The 5,027-nt window shown below is 39.9% G+C and overlaps 1 pseudogene; it reads left to right on the forward strand.

Annotated features, from left to right (window-relative positions):
• Positions 1–255: 255 nt before the first annotated feature.
• On the forward strand, positions 256–4,682 carry LOC109438705 (translationally-controlled tumor protein-like; annotated as a pseudogene).
• The last annotated feature ends 345 nt before the right edge of the window (positions 4,683–5,027 follow it).

Raw genomic sequence — 5,027 nt, forward strand, 5'->3', positions numbered from 1 at the left:
TATACATAAAGTTGAAATCTTAGGAAACAGACCTCAAAGACTTCAAGGGTATCACACTTTAAAGATGATCCTCAAGTACCCCAGAGTCAATTCTAAGAAAAACACCTTCAAGGAATCAGAGGCCTTACATCCCATATACACAACTTCAAAAACCTCAGACTCTGGCTTTTTTGTCCACTCCCCCTGAACACCGTTCTGGCTCCATCTTACTCACTCTGAGCTCTGAGCTCCTGCTAAGCCAGTGCTGCTGTTATCATGATCATCTACCGGGACCTCATCAGCCATGATGAGATGTTCTCCGACATCTACAAGATCCAGGAGATTACAGAGCGGCTGTGCCTGGAGGTGAAGGGGAAGATGGTCAGTAGAACAGAAGGTAACATTGGTGAATCGCTCATTGGTGGTAATACCTCTGCAGAAGGCCCCAAGTATGAAGGTACAGAAAACACAGTAGTCACTGGTGTTGATATTGTCATGAACCATCATTTGCAGGAAACCAGTTTCACAAAAGGAGCCTACAAGAAGTACATCAGGGCCGGCCCGGTGGCTCAGGCGGTTAGAGCTCCATGCTCCTAACTCCAAAGGCTGCCAGTTCAATTCCCACATGGGCCAGTGGGCTCTTAACCACAAGGTTGCCAGTTCGATTCCTCGAGTCCCGCAAGGGATGGTGGGCTCCGCCCCCTGCAACTAAGATTGAACACGGCACCTTGAGCTGAGCTGCCGCTGAGCTCCCAGGTGGCTCAGTTGGTTGGAGCGCATCCTCTCAACCACAAAGTTGCCAGTTCGATTCCTTGACTCCTGCAAGGAATGATGGGCTGCGCCCCTGCAACTAGAAAATGGCAACTGGACCTGGAGCTGAGCTGCGCCCTCCACAACTAAGACTGAAAGGACAACAACTTGAAGCTGAACGGCACCCTCCACAACTAAGATTGAGAGGACAACAACCTGACTTGGAAAAAAGGCCTGGAAGTACACACAGTTCCCCAATAAAGTCCTGTTCCCCTTCTCCAATAAAAATCTTAAAAAAAAAAAAAAAGAGGAATTACTAAAAATTATTTTTTTAAAAAAAGAAGTACATCAATGATTATATGAAATCAAAGGGAAGCTTGAAGAACAGAGACCAGAAAGAGTAAAACCTTTTATGACAGGGGCTGCAGAATAAATCAAGCACATCCTTGCTAATTTCAAAAACTACCAGTTATTTATTGGTGAAAATATGAATCCAGATGGCAAGGTTGCTCTGATGGACTGCGTGAAAATAGTGTGACCCCCATATGTGATTTTCTTTATGGATCGTTTAGAAATGGAAAAAAATGTTAACAAATTTGCCTATTTGGATTTATCACCTGTCATCATCATCATAACTGGCTGCTGGTTTTCTTTCTTTTTTCCTTCAGTCTCAATGTGGCATCTTCTTTATATCCTTTATATAGGGTTCTGTTCAGCTAGTCTTCAGATGGTTCTCAAGGTTGATTGTTCTGTAATTTAGTTGTAATGTTAATGTGGTCATGAGCGGCAGCAGGCACAGCATTTACTGATTCCACCATCTTTTTTTCCATCTCTGGCTGCTGTTTTCCATCCACACACTAGGACTAGGACAAATGGGACCGATCCTTGAGCTCATTATTTATTTTGACCTTGATTTATTTGGAGCAGAGGCATGGTTTTCAGGAAAAATATGTCACATAGGTTGTCTAAAAATAAAATGCATTTAAACTCATTTGAGAGAATGCCTCTTAATACATATTTAAATCTATCCTGTGTAGTGTTCCTGAAGAAGCTAGAGTCTGGTTGTAGACCACTACTACAAAGCATAAGACTGTCTTTGGATGACTTTTACAGTGAAAACTACTTTTGGGGCTCGAATATGAAAAACAAAGATCAAAAGTCTTAATTTTGAGTTGAAGTAAAGGGAAAGACCATGTTCACAGCAGAACTAACATTTGAAGTGGATTCCTTAGACATTTCATTACCTACCAATGGAAGTAGTTAACTCTGAAAGAGATTACCAAAAGAATAAAAAGAGACTAATACAGTTGGAGAAAACAACAACAACAACGACCTCAGACTCTGACCTTGCACCACAGACCCTTAATGAGTTCAGAGACCTCACATCCTAAACACAGATCCACAAATATATCAGTTAAATTACAGACTTCCAAAGGATTCAGTGACATTATAATCTAAATGCAGATCCTCAAAAACCTCACTCTCAAATCTTGGAATATCCATCTTTGAAGAATTCCAAGGCTTCTCAACTGTACATCCTAACAGAGACCTGAAAATGCATAAGCCCTCATGCCCTAAACATAGATCTGCAAATACATCAAGCTCAGAATCTTAGGACATAGATCCTCACAGAAGTTAAAGACCTCGCACTCTGAACAAAGACCCCCACATAGCTCAGAATCAATTGTTTAAAAAAGGAACTTCAAAGAGCCACAGACTCTCACTCTAACACACATTCCTCCAGCTACCTTAGATCTTGTAACAGAGATGATCAAAGAGTTCAGTGCTCTCACATCCTGAATACAGACCCTCAAATAGCTCAGATTCAAAATTTGTATGACAGACTCTCAACAATTTTAGAGACCTCACATCATAAACACAGATTCCCAAACACATTGATTAAAACTTTAATATACAGAACCTCAAAGAGTTCAGAACAGTTTAAACACAGACTCCCAAACTTCAGACTCAAACCTTGGGACCCCGAACCTCAAAGAAATCAAGGGCTGCATACCCTGAACTGAGACATCAAAAACCTTTTAAGTAAACTTAGCTCAAAGCATTCAGCGATCTCTTGCCTCAAACACCTCAGACTAAAACCTTGAAAAATAGACCTTCAGTGAGTTCATAGAGCATACACCCTGAGCACACATTCCAAAATACTTCAGACTTACGCTTTGGCAGACAGATTCTTAACGAGATAAGGGACTTCACATCCTGACTTCAGAACCCCAAATCCATAAGATTCAACCTTGGAACACAGGTGTGCATAGATTTCAGAGACCTCATAGTCTGAACACAGATCTTAAATACTTTGCACCCAAACCTTGGGACACAGCCCTCTAAAATTTCAGAGTCGTAATGTGCTGAACCCAACACTCCCAAATATCTCAGGTCCAACCCTTAGAAAATAGGCTGCATACAATCTCATATACCTGACAGCTTGAACAATGACAATTAATACTTCCAGTCCAAATCTTGGAGCACAGGCTCTATAAGATTTTAGAGACTTCATACCCTAAACATAAATCCCCAAATACTATTGACAACACTTAGTACACAGACCAACAAAGAGTTGAGAGCCCTCACATTTTTGATACAGAGCCCTCAAGAGCTAACACTCAGACTTGTAACACTCTAAAATTCAGAGATGTCATACCCAAACACATACTCTCTATTACCTCAGACTGAACATATGGGACACAGATCCTCAAGGTGCTCAGAGACCTAACACTCTGCACAGTGACCCTGAAACACATCAGACAAAAATCTTGAAATACAAGCAATGATTACAGATCCTAACACACTGAACACAGACCTCTCATTACCTCAGAGATTCAAACTTGGAACACAGATCATCAATGTGTTTTGAGACCTCAAACCATTGAACTCACAACCCCACACAATCAAAACTTGGGACAAACTGCTTGGAGTGTCCATTTCCACCCTTTCATTTTCAGTCTGTATTTATCCTTGTAGCAGAGATTTGTCTCCTGGAAGCAGTACATGGTTGGGTTTACTTTTTTTTATCCAACCTGCTACTCTGTACCTTTTTATTGGTGAGTTCAGTCCATTTACATTTAGGGTGATTATTGATATGTGAGGATTTCCTATCATTCTGTCTGGTTTTCTGGTAGGACGGTGTCTCCATTGTTTCTTTGCATTTTTGCTGCTGTCTATTATTTCAGTGTGGTGGTATTCTATGATTTTCCCCTCTGTTTCTTCTTTTATCTCTGTTATATATTTCTTTTCTAGATTTTACCATTCTGATTACAATTAAGTTTATGTAAAAGAAAGTTTCATGTTTAGAGTATTCCGTTTTCTTCAGAGTGCTTACTTTCTCCATTCCCTTGTGCTGGTTCAGACCTTTACTCTCTCCCCTTTAATGTTTTTGTTGTCACAAATTTGCTGTGAGTTGATTTCTGCACTGCAGTAGGAAGATGTCTCTTTCCTCTTTTGTTTAAGTGTTTTTTATTTTCTTCTTTACCATGTATGTTATGTTTAAGTGTATAGTGTCCTACTTGGTGTAGACGTTGCCATTTCCTGCTTCTTTTTTTTTTTTAAATTAAAGTTTATTGGGGTGACAATTATTAGTAAAGTTACATAGATTTCAGGTGTACAATTCTGTATTACATCATCTATAAATCCCATTGTGTGTTCACCACCCAGAGTCAGGTCTCCTTCCATCACCATATATTTGACCCTCTTTTTTTAATTAAAATTTATTGGGGTGACAATTGTTAGTAAAGTTACATAAATTTCACGTATGCAATTCTGTATTACATCCTCTATAAATCACATTGTGTGTTCACCACCCAGGAGGCGTGGTAGATGAGGGTAAAGGGGATCAAATATATGGTGATGGAAGGAGAGCCATTTCTTGCTTCTGTCTGTCTGTTCGTAATACTACTCGTGGTTTTCTATTCTCTGCTTTTATGTTTCAGGTCGAATAGCCTCCTTCAGTATTTCTTGTAGTGCAGGTCAGCTTCTGAATGTCTGGCAAGGTCTTTATTCCTCCTTCATATGTAAAGGATATCTTTGCTGGATATATTTATTATTCTTGGCTCATAATTTCTCTCTTTTCATAGTTTTATTATTTGAGTCCACTCCCTCCTGTCTTGTAGAGTTTCTGCTGAAAAATCTGATGATAATCTAATGGGCTTTCCTTTGTAGGTTACCGTCTTCTTTTCCCTGGCTGCCTTGAGGATTCTTTCTTTGTCGTTGATTTTAGACAGCTTCAATACAATGTGCCTTGGAGAAGGCCTGTTGGGGTTGAGGTATTTAGGTGTTCTATTTGC

Source organism: Rhinolophus sinicus, chromosome 18 (genome assembly GCF_057876585.1).
Source record: "Rhinolophus sinicus isolate RSI-liver-muscle chromosome 18, RSI-T2T, whole genome shotgun sequence".
NCBI lineage: Eukaryota > Metazoa > Chordata > Mammalia > Chiroptera > Rhinolophidae > Rhinolophus > Rhinolophus sinicus.